Consider the following 21,145-nt stretch of genomic DNA (forward strand, 5'->3'; position numbering starts at 1 on the left):
ACTTTTTACTTTTAATTTTGCGCCATAGCCGAGTGGCGCGCTTGACTGTTGCTTGTTTGATTGTTGGGTGTGTTTGTCTTGTTTGCTCTCTAATTTACCTTGAAACTAACATGGGACAGTCTTTAACAACGCCGTTGAGTCTTACTCTCGACCACTGGAAGGACGTCCGGGACCGAGCAGATGAACAAGGGGTCGAAATTAAGAAGGGGAAGTGGCAGACTCTCTGCACTTCTGAGTGGCCCACTTTTGGAGCCGGATGGCCGGTGGATGGTACTTTTAACAAAACTGTTATTTTACAGGTCAAGGATCAGATCTTCCATAAAGGACTACATGGACATCCTGACCAGGTGCCTTACATTATCACCTGGGAAAGCCTTGCCTTTGAGCCCCCTTCTTGGGTGCAACCATTTGTAGATTTAAGTTGGCCCCCTACTCCCTCGGCCCCACTTGCTCCTCTCTCAACCCCTTCCTCTCTCTTTCCTGTCCGGACCAAGAAGGAATCTCCTAAAACTACATCTAAACCTAAGCCGGTGCTTCCGGAAGATTCTAACTCTCCCCTTATAGATCTCTTATCTGAGGAGCCTCCTCCATACCCTGTATCTACCAGGTCACCTCAGGAGGCAGAAGCAAGATCGTCTGCCCTCCCAGAAGCTGAACCCCAGTCTGAGGCAGCATCCTCTCCAATAGCAGGGAGACTACGCCATAAGCGGGAAACAGTACCGGATTCGACTTCGCAGGCCTTTCCCCTTAGACAGGGAACGGGAGGGCAGACCCAGTATTGGCCTTTCTCCGCGGCCGATATTTACAACTGGAAGCAGCACAACCCCCCTTTTTCCAAGGACCCAGTGGCCCTTACTGAATTAATAGAATCTGTTTTACTTACACATCAGCCCACTTGGGATGATTGTCAGCAGCTTTTACAGGCCCTTTTGACTTCGGAGGAGAAACAGAGGGTGTTTCTGGAAGCCAGGAAGCATGTCCTGGGAGATGATGGGCGTCCTACTCAACTGCCTGATGCACTTGATGATGCATTTCCACTCACAAGGCCAAACTGGGACTTCAATACGGTTGATGGTAGGGGACACCTACGCCTTTACCGCCAGTTGCTTTTAGCGGGTCTCCGAGGGGCTGCCCGGCGCCCAACCAATTTGGCTCAGGTGAAGCAGGTATTACAGGGGGCCGATGAGACCCCCTCAGCTTTCTTAGAAAGACTAAAAGAGGCCTATCGCATGTACACACCCTATGATCCAGATGACCCAGGGCAGATGACGAGTGTTTCTATGTCCTTTATCTGGCAGGCTGCGCCAGATATCAGGGCTAAGTTACAGAGGTTAGAAAACCTACAGGGTTATACACTGCAGGACTTGCTTAAGGAAGCAGAAAGGATTTTTAATAAGAGAGAGACCCAAGAAGAGAAGGAGGAAAGATTACGTAGGGAGAAAGATGAGAGGGAGAAAAAGAGGAGCAAGGAGCTGAATCGGATTTTGGCCGCCGTAGTTCAGAGTCAGGGAAGGAAGGGAGACAGGAAGGGAAATCGAAAGGGGCTGAAGCTGGACAAGGATCAGTGCGCTTACTGCAAGGAGAAAGGACATTGGGCCCGAGATTGCCCTAAGAACCCTAAGAACTCCCGTGGACCCCGGAAGAAGCCAGAGACCTCCCTTTTGACCCTAGATGAAGATTAGGGAGGTCAGGGCCAGGAGCCCCCCCCTGAGCCCAGGATAACTCTTGAAGTAGGGGGGCAGCCCGTTACCTTTCTAGTGGACACTGGAGCTCAACATTCAGTCCTCACCCGGGCTCATGGACAGCTCAGTGACCGTACAGCCTGGGTACAAGGAGCCACTGGTGGCAAGACATATCGGTGGACAACAGACCGCCGGGTTCAGCTGGCTACTGGTAAGGTGACTCATTCTTTTCTACATGTTCCGGATTGTCCATACCCTCTACTGGGCCGTGACTTGCTCACTAAACTAAAAGCACAAATTCATTTTGAAGAAGGAGGGGCCTGGATAACTGGTCCCCAGGGGACCCCTCTCCAAGTTTTGACCCTTCAATTAGAGGACGAATATAGATTATATGAACCAGGACATGACAAGCCACAAACTACAGAAATAGACTCTTGGGTCACGAAGTTCCCACTAGCATGGGCAGAGACTGGGGGAATGGGACTAGCGCTTCAGCAGCCTCCTTTGATTATTCAACTAAAGGCCACGGCAGTTCCAGTTTCTATAAAGCAGTACCCCATGTCACAGGAGGCCTACCAGGGAATAAGACCACATATTAGAAGGCTTCTAGACCAGGGCATTTTAGTCCCTTGCCGGTCGCCATGGAATATGCCCTTGCTACCTGTCAAAAAGCCAGGAACTGGAGATTACCAGCCAGTACAAGATTTAAGGGAGGTCAATAAAAGGGTAGAAGACATCCATCCGACTGTCCCAAACCCTTACAACTTACTCAGTACTCTGCCCCCCACACATACTTGGTATACGGTTTTGGACCTGAAAGATGCTTTCTTTTGTCTCCGGCTCAGCCCGGAAAGCCAACCTTTATTTGCTTTTGAATGGAAAGATCCAGATTTGGGACTTTCGGGTCAATTGACTTGGACTAGACTGCCCCAAGGATTTAAAAATAGTCCCACTCTGTTTGATGAAGCTTTACATCGAGATTTGGCTGATTTTCGAGTCCAGTACCCCTCTCTTATACTCCTGCAATATGTTGATGACCTGCTTTTGGCAGGTGCCACTGAGAGGGCATGCCGTTTGGGGACAGAATCCCTCCTACAGACTCTGGGGCGCCTGGGCTATAGGGCCTCAGCGAAAAAGGCCCAAATATGTCAAACTCAAGTCACTTATCTGGGATATCAGCTGAGAGATGGACAGAGGTGGTTAACCTCAGCTCGAAAACAGACTGTGGCTGGCATCCCGGTTCCAAAAAGCCCCCGTCAGCTGAGGGAGTTCTTAGGCACGGCAGGATTCTGCCGCCTCTGGATCCCGGGTTACGCCGAGATGGCTGCTCCCCTATACCCGCTTACTAAACAAGGGACATTGTTCCAATGGGGGTCACAACAAGAAGAGGCTTTTGACAACATCAAGCGTGCCTTATTGTCCTCCCCTGCCCTTGGCCTCCCAGATGTTACCAAGCCTTTCGAGCTGTTTGTAGATGAGAAGAAAGGCTATGCAAAAGGAGTTCTTACACAAAGACTAGGGCCCTGGAAGCGGCCAGTGGCCTATTTATCAAAGAAGTTAGACCCCGTTGCTTCAGGATGGCCACCTTGCCTGAGGATGGTAGCAGCAATTGCACTCCTGATTAAGGATGCTAATAAACTGACCCTAGGACAGCCTCTGACTATTTTGGCACCTCATGCGGTAGAGGCCCTGATAAAACAACCTCCTGACCGATGGCTCTCTAATTCCCGCATGACTCATTACCAAGCTATGTTGTTAAACACGGAGAAGGTCCAGTTTGGTCCAGTAGTGGCTTTGAATCCGGCTACCCTACTCCCCTTACCGGAAGGAGCTGAGCCACATGACTGCCTGCAGATCTTAGCAGAAACACATGGAACCAGACCAGATCTAATGGACCAGCCTCTTCCGAATGCTGACTACACCTGGTATACGGATGGCTGCAGTTATGTTGCGGATGGGGAGCGGAGGGCCGGAGCTGCCATCACCACCGAAGATGAGGTAATCTGGGCAAGTGCCTTACCTGCAGGTACCTCCGCTCAACGAGCCGAGCTCATTGCCTTGACACAGGCTCTTAAGATGGCAGAAGGTAAGAGACTAAATGTATATACTGACAGCCGTTATGCATTTGCTACCGCACATATTCATGGTGAAATCTACCGGAGACGGGGATTACTTACATCAGAAGGAAGAGAGATCAAAAATAAGGCTGAAATCTTAGCTCTCTTGAGGGCTCTATTCCTACCAAAAGGACTGAGTATCATACATTGTCCAGGGCACCAGAAAGGACAGAGTCCAGAAGCCCGGGGAAACCGGCTGGCCGACGCTTCGGCTCGAAAGGCTGCGGAGAAAGGACAGATCCTGACTCTGGTCAGTGCAGATGACCATGAGCAAGTTTCCCCATGGCCATATGATTCAGAGGACATAAACCTCCTAAAGAAAATGGGGGCAGTATACTCTCCTCGACTAAAAAGATGGGTCTATAAAGAAAAGATTGTCATGCCTACAAAATTGACTTTTGAATTAATATCTTATTTACATAAACTAACTCACCTGGGAATCAAGAAGATGAGAACTCTCCTGGAGCGAGAGGAAGTAGGTCTTTACCTTTTGGGACAGGGTCAGGCCTTGCGAGAAGCGACTGAAAACTGTAAAGCTTGTGCCCAAGTGAACCCAGGGAAGGTGAAAAATGGTATTGGGACTCGTCCCAGGGGGCATCGTCCTGGCATCCATTGGGAGATTGATTTTACTGAAATCAGACCAGGCATGTATGGTTACAGATATCTGCTGGTGTTTGTGGATACATTTTCAGGATGGGTCGAGGCCTTTCCCACCAAACATGAGACTGCAAAGGTAGTCACCAAGAAACTTCTTGAAGAGATTTTTCCCAGGTATGGTATGCCGCAAGTCCTGGGATCGGACAACGGGCCCGCTTTCGTTTCCCGGGTAAGTCAGTTGGTGGCCAAATTACTGGGGATTGATTGGAAACTACATTGTGCATACAGACCCCAGAGTTCAGGACAGGTAGAGCGTATGAATAGAACAATTAAGGAGACTTTATCCAAACTTACGCTTGCAACTGGCACAAAGGATTGGGTTTCCCTCCTCCCCTTAGTTCTTTACAGGGCCCGGAACACACCGGGCTCTCATGGGTTGACTCCTTTTGAGATAGTATATGGGGCACCACCCCCATTTATTGATTTCTTTAATTCCAATATTGCTAATCTTGCTAATAGCCCTTCCCTGGAAACCCATCTACAAGCTTTGCAGCTCGTGCAAAGAGACATCTGGAGACCTCTAGCTGCGGCATACCGGGACAGACTTGATCAGCCGACTGTGCCACACCCGTTCCAGGTGGGAGACCTCGTATGGGTACGCAGACACCAGATTAAGAATCTTGAGCCCCGGTGGAAAGGACCCTACACTGTCCTCCTGACGACGCCAACCGCCCTGAAGGTGGACGGAATTGCTGCGTGGATCCACTCTTCACACGTCAAGGCAGCCCAACCGGAGGAAGCCACCGCACAGCAGACATGGAGAGCCCAACGCACCCGGAACCCCTTAAAGCTGCGACTCACACGCGTACACTCCTGACACTAATCACCCTGAGCTTGTGCTGGAGGGAGGGGGTTGCTGGACAACCAAGCCCTCACCAGGTTGTCAACCTTTCTTGGGTTATAGGCAACCTGGAGACGGGGTGGACACAGGTGTTAGCCAACAGTGCTCACTCTCCAGGCACCTGGTGGCCTACTCTAACCTTTGATTTATGTCAGTTGGCAAAAGATTCATGGGGACGTACTGCGAAATCTCCCCGCAATTCTTACCCCCCTTGCCGACATTCTAGTTGGTATGTCTGTCCGGGAGGGAAAAGGACCGCCCAATGTGGGGGGCCAGAAACCTTTTACTGTGCTAAATGGGGGTGTGAGACTCATACTAATGGACCCTGGAAAGCTAAAGGGGGAGATCTCGTGACTTTTACTGGCTTAGCTGGGGAATCCAACATCCAAATGAGGTTCACTGAGGCAGGAAAGAAACATGATTGGAAATCTGGGGTACGGTGGGGTCTCCGCCTCAATACCCCTGGGCAGACCCATCCGGGCCTGTTGTTTTCTCTCCAACTGGTTCGAGAGCGAATTGCCCCAGCCGTAGGACCTAATCTAGTCCTAAAGGATCAAAGAACCCCCTTACTTCCGGCTCCAGCCCATTTGCCTAGATTCACTCAAACCCCTCTAGTAACCCACTCCTTCACAAGTAGAGATTCTGCCGCTCCGACCACTCACGCCCCAGGTACAGGGGATCGGCTACTTAATCTAGTAAAGGGTGCATATCTAACTCTCAATTATTCAGATCCATTTAGAACTCAAGAGTGCTGGCTATGTCTAGTCTCCAGCCCACCTTACTATGAAGGAGTAGCAGTTTTAGGCAATTACACCAACCAGACTATAGCCCCAGAGAGATGTTCTGCTAGTCTCAACCATAGATTGACACTGCCCGAGGTCACAGGACAGGGGCTCTGTATAGGAACCGTGCCACCCACTCATCAGGCACTCTGCAATGTCACAAGAAAAGCTCCCACTGGGAAATATTATTTGGCTGCCCCACCAGGCACTTATTGGGCCTGTAATACTGGACTAACTTCGTGTATTTCAGCCATTATTTTAAATCAAACATCTGATTATTGTGTACTGACAGAGATTTGGCCCAAAGTCATCTATCATGAGCCTGAGTATGTGTATTCTTATTTTGAGGAACATCCACGGATTAAGAGAGAGCCCATCACTCTAACTTTAGCCCTGTTGATAGGAGGAATTACCTTTGGAGGAGTAGCTGCAGGGATAGGGACAGGAACGACTGCCCTTATAGAGACAGGCCACTTCCGTCAATTACAAGCAGCTATGAATGCAGATTTGAAAGCAATCGAAGAATCTATAAGTGCTTTAGAAAAGTCTTTGACATCTCTGTCAGAGGTGGTCTTACAGAACAGAAGAGGGCTTGATATGATGTTCCTCCGAGAAGGTGGATTATGCGCTGCTCTAAAGGAAGAATGCTGCTTTTATGCTGACCATACTGGGATAGTAAAGGACAATATGGCCAAACTCCGTGAGCGTTTAGCACATAGGCAAAGGATGTCTGAGTCCCAGCAGGGATGGTTTGAAGGGTGGTTTAATCGATCCCCATGGTTTGCTACCCTGCTATCAACTTTGATGGGACCTTTGATAATCCTTCTCCTGATTCTCCTATTTGGACCCTGCATCCTAAACAAATTAGTACAGTTCATAAAAGATAGGCTTTCAGTTATTCAAACTTTTGTGTTAAGACAACAGTACCAATTAGTAGAACAACAACCGACTGAAGTACCTTAAATGACTCAATGAATGAGTGAAAGATTCCACTCAAGGACAAAAAGAAAATGGGGGAATGAAAGACCCCCTTCCAGAAAAGGGATTATACAAGCCTATCCCTAGGCCCTCAACCATAGAAATGACAGATGAATTTTAATACACAGGCCTGAAACTAAAATAAGCCTTATGAGAAAGTTCAAGAAGTTCATATGAGTCCCAAGCTTTGTGGGACAAGCTGACCCAGCATTGAGACAAAATAGCCCCGAAAAGAAAACAAAATGCAGAAACTAGACTAAAATATGGGCATTGCTCCATGGGCCACCTGGCAGGGAAGAAGAAACAGTCCCTGACCCCCCGGGAGACCCGACCACCATGTACTTTTTGCTAGCTCATTGTTATGATTATAGCCAAAATAGGTAATGTACATGTATGTTTCATTTATTCCACCAATCACATCCCTGTAACCATGCATCTGCTTCTGTAAGCCTGCTTCTGCTCCCCAAAATACTATAAAAAGCCTACCCTGGTTCTGCTAGGCGCGCCAGTCTTCCGAATTGACTGGGACGCCCACAGATACCTGTGTTTCCTGATCAATAAAAATCCTCTTGCACATTGCAGCCTGTGGACTCGGACTGGTCATTGGGGCTTGAGGATCTCCCTCCTGAGGGAAGATTCTCGCTGAGAGTCTTTCAGTAACCAACTCCCTCCTTTTCTTCAACCCCATGATTGAAAGCCCCAAACAAGAGTCAAGGTGCTTCAGTACTCTCATTGACACATCCACTTGTCAATCTTGACAGTGTCTCCTCTCTAAATCTAATATCACTCAGCTCCGATAAAATTATTTGGCCTCTTTTGAAAATCAGTTTGAGCCTTTGCCCGGAATCACCCAATCCAGACCACGTCAGACTGAGGAATGTGACACAGGTTTCCACCAACAAGAACAGTTCGAAATGTTAATAATCGAACCGTTTTTGTGACATGAGTGTACACTTACCATGCATGTCATAGAAAAATATATACCAGGGGAGGGGGAGGGGTTAGGGGGATGTTGGCCCAGAAACCGGGAAGGGGAATAACAATTGAAATATAAATAAGAAATACTCAAGTTAATAAAGATGAAAATAAAAAAGAATCAGGAGATCACAGTATGAGTCACTTCCTGCAAAATCGACAACAGATACCAAAGCTCTGAGATGGGAATCATCTTGGCATGTCAAAGAACCCACATACAAGGCTGGTGTGGTTATAGCACAGCAGGAATGGAAAAGGGGGGTTGGGGATTTAGCTCAGTGGTAGAGTACTTGCCTAGCAAGCACAAGGCCCTGGGTTCGGTCCCCAGCTCCGAAAAAAAGAAAAGAAAAAAAAAGGAATGGAAAAGGATAGAAGAGAAATGGTGAAAAAGAAACAATAAAGTTTCATCTATAGAATCATGAAGACCTGGGGTGTTCTGCATAGGACTGTGGCTCCTGATTGCCGTGACCCACATTTGGAATAGGTCACTTTATCAACTGTACAGAAAATGGATGGTGGAGGGAAAGAGTGAAAGAAAAATGTGTCAGCAATCACTTAAGAGGAACTGCAGTTATCCAAGCAGGAGTGATGGAGGGGCATGGCAATGTGGCTCAAGCTATGTCAATGATCCTCAAACTTGCCTACAGCTACAAGCACATGAGATGAGACATCTTAAAATTCAATTAGATCATAATCAGTGAGGATAGGACACAGCATAGCCTTGAAAAACTTTTCCCTGGGTGATTGATTTCATATGAAATGAGCTTGGGAAGGACTGATGTGAAGTATTTTGAAGACATCTCACTGGGCTTACTGTCAGACTGGAGTATGAGGAGGTAAAGAAAAAGAAGTAATGTTGCTGCCTGCACTTATAAGATGAGCAATGCATGGACATTAATCCTATTTATTAAACTGGGAGACTCCAGACAGGGGAGAGGCTTGAGGTGGAAGGTGTTAGAATAGAGATTCCAGTTTTGCATGTGGAGATTTTGAGGTGTTTGCTAGATGTTTTATATTATATGTTCTATGTAAGTTGACATCATACAGGCAAAAGAGCAATCAAGACATCTCTAAAGAGATAACTCTTTGAGACACCATTGTAGAGATAGCATAAAAGCTTTGGAAAAAGAGGAAGACAGCAGACAAGTGAGATTAGCCCGAGCCAAAAAGAATGCTCAGAGGACTTAGCCTTTGCAATCACCTGTCATCTGAGTCTGAGGATCCTCCTAACCTTGCCTTGATCGTTTGGCAAAGCATTCGTGTGGTCTTAACTCTGCTGTTTACTCTGGCCACTGGTTCCACATCCCAAGACATCCCTGTTGGAGTTGTTTGCAAAGCCTCCCAGTCAAAGTCTGAGAGCTCTTGGATTCTGACTCTGCCCCTTTCTAACTTTAGATCTCAAAACGCCCGTTCCCCATAGTCATGCAGACAGAAAGTGTCCAGGGAGGCTGTGTAGTGCCAGGCACTGAACTGGTTCAGCTGAAGGCACCTGGCTTAATTCTCAGAGTCTCACCCACCCTCTCTCACACAGATGTGCCAAACATGATTCTACGATATTCAGATATTGTTCCCTTTCTGTTATTGTTTATGGATCTTTATAGAACTTATTTCTTAATAAAACATATTTCTTATGCCAAAAAAAAAGAAAAAGAAAAATATATACCAAATCCTTCGCCTGGCAGAGACAATTCGATAAAATTACTCGGTTCTGTAAAGCAGAGGTGCTCAGAGTGGGCCCCCCAAAACAGCAGTACCAGTAACAAAGTCCTAACTCAAGCAGAACTCTGGCCAGGTAAACACAAGGTTATTGAGGAAACTTAAACTCTGCATTCCCCAGAAATCTCCAAGACAGAGTACTGTTTCCCAGGAAACTCACTACAACTGCCTGGGACAAGGACATCTATTCCTACTAACCCAAACAGCGTGCAACTCCCAGCCTGTTCCTACCCACACCTCTGCTCCCTGTCCCCATAAGATTGGCAAGTCTTTTCCTGCTACACTATTCTCGGACCTCCATGAGATCATCAAACAGATTAACTTTTCAAATAAACTTCTTTTTCCTACCCACGGAGTGGTCCAGTTCAGAGGTTTCACTGCACCCTCAATTACAAACTCCAGATGGCCTACTCCACATGCAGGCAGGGATTTGAGTCTGTCAGGCAGCCACCGGAGTTTCCAAGTCTTTAGACCTCTTTAAATAGGTTGTGTGCAGCGCATGGATACTGACAGGCAAGTAGACAGTTTAATAAAGGAAAGATTCTGATTAGTTAAGAATGGTGCCAGACTTGGATCATGACCCAAGCCTAAGCGAGGAAGGGACAGCTCTGCATGATATTTCACACAGCATCTGTCCAGCGTCTGCCTCTGCCAGGGCTCTTGCAAAGCTAGCACTTCTTTACCATGCTCCTTTGGTTGAGTGAAGCCCAGGCCAGGAAGGGTTTTCAGTCTTCAACAGCTGCTACTTCTCTTGTTAATCTCTGAACTTTATTGGCTATTCTTCTGACTTGGGGACATAATTACTGTTATAGGTGCTGTACGATATACTTTATGAACTATTCTTCTCTTAGTTAAAAGTTTCATTGTCCCATTAACAGATATATATCTGCAGTGTACTGGATGTTAGAGACTGAGCCCGGGTTCTCTATTTGGGCTAACAGGCTTGCTTTAACCAAGCCCTTAGTTCTGTCAATGGTCCAGGATGGGTGTAAAGGATTGAGCCCAGGGCCCCACCACTGAGCTACCACAGCAAGCACAGCCATGGGCATTACAGGGACCTAGAAAGTTAAGTAATAGTAGGCAGAGACAGCAGACTCTGGGTTCCTTTCATGAATAAATAGTTTCTATTTTCTTACTTCTCCTTATATATTGTTTAGCTGCCAGAGAAAGAACTGCAGCGAGGGCTTGGGTAAACGGTATTTTTTAACCCCCTAATCTAAGTTCTCCCTTTTGCATTTCCCTGCCCTTATAGACCTTCTGACCTGTTGCAAAGATTAGAACAATGCTTATTACTGCCTCCTCCTTTAAGAGCTAATCCAAGAGACTTGTCAATCACCCAGCCAAGAGACCACTCCACAGGGAGTCTGACTCACCAGAAGATGTGCTAAGAAGATGAGCAGGATAATTATCCCCACAAAGGACTGTGTTGGTACTTAGAGAACTTCCATCAGGCAGCACTGCTAAGGCTGTCCAATTTTCAAAGTTCTAACTCAAAATCTGTAGCTTTGGGGGCTTGATGACTACAAACACTGGATGTTCTTCCAGAGGACCTGGGTTCCATTTCCAGCACCCATGTGCCAGCTCACAATGACCTGTAACTCCAGTTTCAGGAGATCTAGCGCCCTCTTCTGGACCCCATGGGCACCAGACATGCACTCGGTTGCACAGACATATATGCAGACAAAATACCCATTGTGTGTGTGTGTGTGTGTGTGTGTGTGTGTGTGTGTGTGTGTGTGTGTTTCTTTCTATTTATTTTTTGGATAGTGAACAAGCCTAAGCGTGGGTTCTTGACACTTTAGACTTCCCATTACTCCAAAGATCCCCACTCCCAACGCATATGCTGCTGCTTGTTGAACTCTATTGCTGAATTTGTCTGTGTTCTTGGTCCTAACTAAAAAGCATGACTTCTCTCCTCTTCTCCATTTCTCTCCTTCAGGCAGCTGCATGATTTACACCTTGCCTGCCTCATTGGTTTTTTTTTTCCTCTAAAACTCTAATAAAATGATCCTTGTGCTTACTTCTGGTCCTCTAAACTTTTTTTAATAACCAGACTTAGAAGCCAAAGAAGAAAGCCTTGGTTTCCCCTTAACGTGTTGTATGATAGAGTATTTGTGACTTGTGAGTGTGGGCACATGCATGCCACAGTGGTCCTGTGGAGGTCAAGGAATAACTTTCGGAAGCTGGCATTTTCCTACCTCTACAGTGGAATCCAGGGATTGACTTCAGGCTTGCGGGACAATCTTTTACCCACACTGCTTTCGGGTTTCTTGTATGTTGTTGTGTTTGTTTGGCTACTGTTGTGGTTTAATTTATTAACACTTCTCAATGGCTACTCCCCTGTGGTAGCGCATTAATGCCACTGCCACTTTTCTCTTTACAAAGATGGGTTCAACATGCTACAAACAAAACCTTTCCCCAAGTTTAATTTCCTTATTCCTGAAATAAGATTGCCCAGCCAACCACAGACATCCGGCTAAGGATTCTGATGTCTGTTAGGCATTGGCTCTGGCTAATGATCACCTGAGGTCGTTTTACCTTCAGTTCAGTCAGGCTCCTGCTTCTTCCTCAGGTGGTTTCCTGCAATGAGATTTCACTTATCAGAACATTGTGTCTCTCTGGAACAGGAAGTAAAGTCTGCTTACAAACCAAGACCTGATTTCCCAAGGGAAAAGGCGTCTCCATGGCTTCCTAGCCCAGCATCCCAGTGGCCATCTGGGGTGACAGGCATGAGCTGTGAGGAGAGGCTCCAGTAGTGGCCACAAGTAGCTGAAACAGGCTATGTGGTTCCACCAGAACCCAGTGGGCAGTGACTACGTAAAGCTCTCCAAGAGTGTGCCATCGTTCAAAGCCACACATAAATTTAACTCCTCTACAAACACTCAGCCAATCCAACCCCAGTGACTTTGAAAACACAGGTATGCAAAAAATATCAAGCATAATACGTGATTTCTCCAGGAATCAAGGAAACGAGCCAGTTTTTTGATCCATTTTATCTTCACCTGGCATCCAGTAAATTAATTCTATAAGTTGGGCTTTTAAGAGTAACCCAAATCCTAAGATTTTTACCACTTGCTAAGTCTTGTTTTCTTCAGCTAATGCACCCCTCCTAGTGGTGACCTGATCCACTGGAACTCTGAGTTACTTCATTCATGCAATGGAACAGTGCTTCTCAGTTGAATCAAATTGAACCTTCCCATCAACAGTTTGCAACACTAGGCAAGAGGATTGAAATATCCTCTGGAACAGCAAGGTGTGGTGGCAATCACCCTCAGTCCCATCACTCAGGAGCAGAGGCAAGCGGACTTCTGAGTGCAAGGCCATCCTTGGCTACAAATCAAGTTCCAGGACAGCTATGTAGTCTTGGTTAGCCTTGGACTTATGGTTATGCTCCTGCCTCAGTCTCCCAAATGCTAGATAATTGATGCATTCTCTTTACTACATTGAGAGAGAGAGAGAGAGAGAGAGAGAGAGAGAGAGAGAGAGAGCGAGAGAGAGAGAGCATACACATGCATGGCAACTGTCTTAAAGTCAGAAGAAAGCTTTTGTGAGTCAGGTCTCTCTTTCTACCAAGTGTATCCCAGGGATCATACGCAGGTTATCAGACTTACAGACTTGGACCTTTACTTGCTGAGCCATCTGGCCAATCAAACTCAATGCATTCTTAAAAACCCCTCAATTGAGGATGAAACAATCAGAAGGTTTTAATCCATTAGATCCACTATCATCTATAATTAACTTCCTGTATCATCAATTTTTATCACAGACAGTAAGAGATTTTTAAATAATTCATCTTGGCTATACAATAGACTATTTCTTCAATGAAGTCTGAATCTCTTGACATTACCCTATAGATCAGTGGTTCTCAACATGTAGGATCAAATGACCCTTTCACAGGGGTTGTGTAAGTCCATCAAAAACACTGATATTTATATTAAAATTCATATAGTAGCAAATCTACAGTTGTAAAGTTATAGCAAACGTAATTTATAGTTGGGGTTCACAACACCATGAGAAACTGTATTAAAGTTTCACAGCATTGGGAAAGTTGGTCTATTGTTTTAAATTAAATACTTAAGTAGGCTTAAGTAGTTCTAAATGTTTCTAGTGAGAGACGCAGTGGTGACATAGAGGCATGAGGGAATGACTTTCTGATTAAACTTGAGGGCTGTTCCACATGGGAGAAATTCATGCCTGCTACTGTAAACCAGGCTAAAATCCTTTGGTTAAACTGGGTATGGTGACACAAGGAGTTAATCCCAGCACACAGAAGGCAGAAGCAGGAGATTTCTGTGAGTTTTAGGTAAGGGTAGTCTACATTGAAAGTTCCAAGACACCCATGGCTGCAGAGCAACATCCTGTGTAAACATATGTTTTTTTTTTAAATGTCCATAGCTGGGAGGTCATAGTCCATATGGGGCAACTGCTCTAATTACTTTTCTTCAGATGAAGTTGTGATAAATACTATGACCAAAAGTCAAAAAATACTCAGAAAAGAAAAGATTTCCTTTAGCTTACAAGTCCAGGTCATAGTCCATCACTAAAGTCAGTCAAGGCAGGAACCTGAAGACAGGTCTACCTGTTATTCCACACAGCATTACCTCCAACCAGGAAACTCCCTTCACAGTCAAAGAAGTACAGCATTGGCTATGAAGACTGCTACAGACCAGCTAACACTCAGCTAGCCTGCTTATATAACTAATGGCCACCCACTTAGGGATGGAACTGCCCGCAACGGGCTCGGCCCTGCTACACTAATTAACAATCGATAATATCCCACAGGCATCTCTACAGAGCAACATGATCCTTGAATTTCCTCAATTGAGATTGTCATCTTAGATAATTATAATCAGTGTCAAGCTGACCTCCAAAGCCAACCAGAGCAGCAAACTATTACTAATGTTTTGCTCTATGGTCATGTTGTCAAACTTCTGTCTGAATATTAGTGTTTATTCCCATAGATTACTGTAGCTCTCAGTCGTGGTCAAAGAAGTTCCTTCTGCAGTGGGCAGAGGTCAATGTATGGATTCCTACTTGGTCAAAGTGTTCAGAACAAGTAACTCTTGAATGCTCAGCCCCAAATGAGACATCTATATCAACCTCACTCCATGAGGCTTAGGAAACATCATGGATCAGAGGGCAGAAAAAAAAATAAGAGCGAGAATGAGGAAGAATGCTGTAAAAGGTGGTTTTCTAGATATGGTGTGGACTTTGAACTCATGAACCCAATAGCAGCTGTGGTTAGTTGCACAAACCTCATAACCTTAGGGCAATCGGCATTCTAGCATAGACAGGGGAAGGGCTCATAAGGTCCCATCCCAATTGAATAACTTATTGGCAGTTCAAGGATACTATGGAAGGGGCTGGGGATTTAGCTCAGTGGTAGAGCGCTTACCTAGGAAGCGCAAAGCCCTGGGTTCGGTCCCCAGCTCCGAAAAAAAGAACCAAAAAAAAAAAAAAAAAAGGATACTATGGAAGAGAGGCAGGTGTTTTCCTCCAGGGGTGTAGCCAGTCATAGGTCCCTATGACACAGAGGATGGCCCCATACCCAGACAGACAGCAATAGTTCAATTCAATTGATTATGAAAAAAGAAAGGGAGGGGCATAAATATGGGAAAGGACCTATATGGGATGTGTGAACAGAGCTAAGGGAGGTGTGTGACTAAGATATATTATATGCATGTATGAAATCTCAAAGAATATATTGAATTATATAAAATATATAAAATAAATTTTAAAGGCTTTGTAAATAAAATAGCTAAAAGATTTTAGCACACAAAGAACATATGCAGTCAATACGTTTTTGAAAACATTTTAAAAGATATATTATATGTATCATGAAAAGATATGTCTTTTTTATTTAAAAAGAAAGATACTTGAGACTCTCAAATAATAAGTAAAACAGTATTTTTTAAGAATTATTTATTTTATGTATATGAGTACACTGTAGCTGTCTTCAGACACACCAGAAGACGGCATCAGATCCCATTACAGATGGTTGTGAGCCACCATGTGGTTGCTGGGATTTGAACTCAGGACCTCTGGAAGAGCAGTCAGTGCTCTTAACCTCTGAGCCATCTCTCCAGCCCCCGTAAAGCAGTATTTTTAACAAGAACTATCCTGAGAAAAAGATCCTGGGGACTGGAGAGATGGGTTAGTAGTTAGCACTGCTGCTCTTCCAGAGGTCCTGAGTTCAATTGGGACCTCGTGGTGCTCACAACCATCTGTAATGACTGAAGGCAGCTAGTTTACTCACATACATAAAACAAATAAATCTTTTTTTTACAAAAAGGAAAGAGAAAGATTCTTTACAGGTTATATCTCAGAGAAGCCTTAGCTGGCCAGACTGGCCTGACTTTTAACTCTTCCCCATCACAGAATGTAAACTCTCCAGGCAGGAGACAACACTTGTAGGATATAGTCATCATGGCATGAAAATCACAGTGCCAGAATCTCAAGGTAGCAGGTCATATCACATCCTCAGTCAGAGAGGACAGAGCGATTGATTTACTCCACCTTGTTAAATTTACATATTCTGGAGATTTCACAAAACTAGACTGTAATATATAGCCCTTCTATTTGGTTACATCCACTTAGCATAACGTTTGCATGATTCATACACCACATGACACGTATCTGTACTTAGCACTCCCTTGTTAAAGTTTTATTTCTGTATATGTCATACTTTATTTATCCAATCATACTTATCAGGCATTTAATCTGATTATAATGTTTTAGAGTTTTATCAATGAGAGTGGTACACATATTAATGTTCAAGTGTGGAAGTTTTTCCCGCTAAAATCTCTAAGTGCATTTTCATACACACAAATTAACATTTCATTCCCTTCACTTCTCACTATCAGGCTTATTTATGACAATACATTATGTACCATGGACTTGTCACACCAGTAAAGTTTCCTCACTACCTTCAGACTATTTTACTCAGACCATTACAAATGCCCTTGGGTCCTCTCTGCACACCCAAGGGCTTCAACACATCACATTCAGTGCTCAGTTACTCAATTTAGAAAGAAAAGAGGTTTCTTAGTACACTTCAAATGTGATAGCACCAGGCATGGCACTAAGAGAAGAACTACCTAGTTGAGTTTCTGATTGTTTCTTTGATGTGTACATTTGAGGCAGAAACTGACCATGTCATCCACAATACTTCTGCCTCCACTTCCTGACCGCTGGGATAATGGGTGCTTTCCACCATGCGCAACCATAAGAATTGCTTTAAAGAAACTGCAAGTTCTGCCTTTGTGTCATCAGAAGACAAGGCTATAATAAATTAGAGATTTGCTCTGGTGCTTTCACGCTTTGAGGAGTTGGTGGAACTGACCCTATTGGCATTAATTATCTTATCATTTGAAATTTCAGAAGTAATTCCATTTATTTCCTCCTTTTGGGATGTCATTTCCAATCATTCCCCTGAACATGTACATCTAGTTTACTAGACCTGAAATCTTTTCATCCTCATTGTTTCCTTCCTAAAGGATGACATTGTTCTTTAGGTCATCATCCAACAAAATTTGGAGCAAAGGACCAAGGCAGTCTACAACAACCTCTCTCTATTCCGCAACATCTGGCTCACATTAGAGGTCATCCACTTAGAGAACTTCTGAAAAGTAAATCATTACTTAAACCAAAGGGAACCTTATGAACCTCACTTTCTGCATATGACCAATCCTCAGTTCCTTGTCTGCCTTTTCAGCATTTCAATTACCCCACAGGAGTATTCAGTGCATACCTGTAGCTAGAGTGGAACAGATCCTCTTAATATCATGTCTTAAACACTCTACCTTGATCTTTTTCATCCAGTGTGCAATTTGTCTTCTACCCATATCTCTACAAAAATTACAGCGTACTGAAATGAAACTTGTTCCATTTGTTTTTATTTTGCTTTAGGGACATGGTCCTGCTATAAGCCCAAAATGACCTCAGTGTTGACACCATCTTGCCTCATTCTCCTGAGTGTTGGAATTCTGTGCAAACTGAATACCTTTAAAGTAAAGTATACCTTTTGATTTAAAGACACATCTGACAATCATGTAGAAATGATCACATTTAACAATACTAATAATATTTTTTCAAGACAACTCTTTGTCGCTAGTGTATTAAATCCCCCAGGATGAAGCACAACAGGAACAGGGCTGCTCAACTCTTTGACTAGTTATTTTTGGTGGTCTTGTGATGTCTTCCCCTTAAAGTCTCCTTAAAGATGACAAAAGTCATGCTCTTAATCAAAAGACACCATGGCCCAACTGTAGCTTCCTGTTCTACCCTTTTCTAGAAGGAACTGGCCATGACCTGGCAGCTTTGATTACTTCATGTTTCTTAACACAAGCTGCTGTTTCTTTTGCTGGGGTAAGATACCCTGACAAAAGCAACTTAATACCAAGAAAAAGGGTTGTTCTGACTTACAATTTGAAGGGATGAGTTCCGTCGTGGCAGGAAGCTGTGGTAGAAGGAGCAGAGCCTACTGGTCACATTGCATCCTCAGTGAGGAAAAGAAAGGAAGAAGTTGGGCCAGGCTATAAATACCCATGAGGCTATATCTAAGTACTCACTTCCTTGATGAGGCTCTGCCTCTTAAAGGTTCCACCAACTGCTCAAACAGCACTGGAAGTTGGACAACAAGTATCCAAACACATGAGCTGCCTGTAAGGGCTATTTATACAATCATTTGACAATAATCAAGTACCAGTATTCTCTAGGAACTTCATATATATATATATATATATATATATATATATACACACACACATATACACACACACACACACACACACACACACACACACACACACACAGTTTTCCTCCTCCTCTTAGGCTCAACTTTCTCTTATTTAAAAAAAGATGTTGTGTTGTGTTTATGCTTGTGGTGAGGTTTACACATGTCACATGGTGGAGGTATGTGGTAGAGGTCAGATCTCTCCTTCAACTAGGTAAATCCTGGGGATGCCTATCTCCCCAGTTGATTATTTTTTTAGCATAGGCTCTCAAAGAAGCCCTTCAACGAGAAACCAAGAGAGTATTTGAGGAACTAAAATTCAAATTTCACAGCTAAGTAAGTTACTAGTTAAGACTCTATTATATTAACATGGGTAGTCAGGACCCCAGAAGATATAAGTCCCAGAAAATGTATTTGAGTTTGAACAGTTTAGGATTTTCCTAAGTTTTGTGACAGTATTTTTGGGGAGACACAAACAAGCATCTATTCACCCCTAATAGGGAATCAACCAAAGAATACCACCAAAGTCCTACTTGGGATCAGAAGGGTGGTTCCCACCTTTAATCCCCACAAGCCAGAGCTATACAGTGAAATCCTGTATTTAAAAAAAAATAAGAAAAAGATCTTGGGCTGGAGAGATGGTTCAGTGGTTAAGAATGACTACTCACTGCTCTTGGAGAGTTGTTCTTGCAGAGGATGGAAATTCAATTTCCAGCTCCCACACCAGGCAGCTCACAATTACCTGTAACTCCGGCTCCAGGGTATTCAACATCCCTGGCCTCCATGGGCAATTGTACAAACCCACAAACTGACTACACACATACACATAATGAAAAATAAAGCTTAAAAATCCTAACTTGATTTGACCCAGTGAGTTTTACTGTGGTACTTTACAGGAAGATGGGTGAGGAGTTATTTATGGGAACAGAAATGACTCAGGAGTTGAATCACTAAAAGTCATTCCAGCACAGATGACAGTTCGCTAGAACTAGAGGACCGAGAGCATACCATACTACCTGCAGGCAGTTCAGCATGCTGGAAAGTGTACCTTCTAAGTAGTTCAATTTGTCTGAGCCACTTCAAGTCAGTTTAACTCATCTCAGCTTGTTTGAGAGTGCATTAGGTAGTTTTTACTGCTTTTATATGTGTAGTGAGGGAGAGGCCTAGAGAATCTAGTCAGTTTCAGGAACTTCCTGAAGCATTTGAGTTGTTTACTTTTTGAACTTAACAATTCTTCCTGCAGGATGGAATGTTTTGCCTCCTTTCAAACACCCTGTATCTTAAAGAGCTTCTCTCCAGATGAAAGGTTTTTGTTGAAAGCCTGGATGATTTCCCAGAGGCCCTGATGAAAAGACAAAGGAAATTGGCTTCTGTGTCTTTGCAGATTGGACAAGATTCAGGCTGGGGGCAGAGCCAAGGCCTTAAAATTGTAAAGGATTCAGTTCCTGGGAACTTGGCATTTCCAAAGAGACACTGGCATTGTCATTGCCAAGGATGCTTTGTGGTAGGTCTGTGTTGCATTTGAAATATCCTGTGTTCCCTTTGTCTAACATTTTATTACTTTCCTGTCGACTTCATCCCATTGTATGATTATTTTCTGCTTTGTCCCATTTCACTTATAAACTATATGTGAGATGCTGTACTTCTTTGGTTTGTTTTGGTGGCAGTGGTGGTGGTGGTGTTCTGAGACAGGATCTCTGTATAGCCCTGGCTTTCCTGGAACTCATTAAGTAAACCAGACTGGCCTGGATCTCAAAGATCCGACTGCCTCTGCCTCTCAAGTGCTTGAATTAAAGGGTATGCCACAACGTCTGGCCTGATACTGTACTACTTAATAAGTTTCCATGAGCCTCAACTTGTGTAAGACCTCCTGATTCTGATATTATTTATGGTCTTCATTTTTTCATCACCTGGTCCTCCTTCTTAGGACTCTGTCACTGAAGAAAGACCTGCTAGTCTGGGTTAGTTTAATGTTGGAGGAAAGTGCTATACCAGATGTAGTTTACTCTTTGTTCCTCTGATAAACACCATGACCCAAAGCATGGTATGGAGTGGAGGGATTTTATTTCAGTTCACAGGTTACAGTCTATAATCAATGGAAGCAAGTGCAGGAAGTCAAGGCAGGAAACTGGAGGCAGAAATTGAAGCAAAGACCATGGAAGAGTGCTGCTTACAGGCTTGCTCTCCATGGCTTGCTTAGTCTGCTTTGTTATACAACCCAAGACAACCTGCCCAGGGGTTGGATTACTGGGTCCTCCCATATCAATCATAAACTCATAAATACCAATCTGATGGAGGCATCTTCTCCTGAGTTTCCTTCTTTCAGATAGATCTAACTTATGTCAACCTGACCAAAAAAATAAATAAAAATTAAAATTAAAAGATAAAAAAAAAGCACCCAAGCAGTACAAGGATATATTTAATAAGTATTTGCTACTGAAAGTCTATGCCTTTGAGAGTGATACCTTCTGAGGTTTCTTTCTGTTTGGTTAGGGTTTGGGGGTGGGTGTTGGTTTTTTAACAGTCTCACATTATAGCCTAGTCTGGCCTAATATTATGATGTAGCCCAGGTTGGGCCCTACTCATAACAACCCTCTGATCTTAAGTATAAGGATTACAAGTATTGGCTACCACTATTATATCTGTATGGTGCTTTTTTTAAG

The 21,145-nt window shown here is 44.1% G+C and overlaps 1 protein-coding gene across 1 annotated transcript in view; it reads right to left on the reverse strand.

The window, feature by feature from the left end:
• Positions 1–18,357, reverse strand: part of Naip5 (NLR family, apoptosis inhibitory protein 5) — a 53,023-nt gene extending 34,666 nt beyond the window's left edge. The window contains exons 1-2 of the mRNA XM_226743.9: positions 18,173–18,357; positions 12,287–12,328 (exon numbers count right to left, since the gene is read on the reverse strand). The gene's annotated coding sequence lies outside the window, so the exon portion shown is untranslated. The remainder of the gene's footprint in view (positions 1–12,286; positions 12,329–18,172) is intronic.
• Positions 18,358–21,145: the final 2,788 nt, after the last annotated feature.

Source organism: Rattus norvegicus, chromosome 2 (assembly GCF_036323735.1).
Source record: "Rattus norvegicus strain BN/NHsdMcwi chromosome 2, GRCr8, whole genome shotgun sequence".
NCBI lineage: Eukaryota > Metazoa > Chordata > Mammalia > Rodentia > Muridae > Rattus > Rattus norvegicus.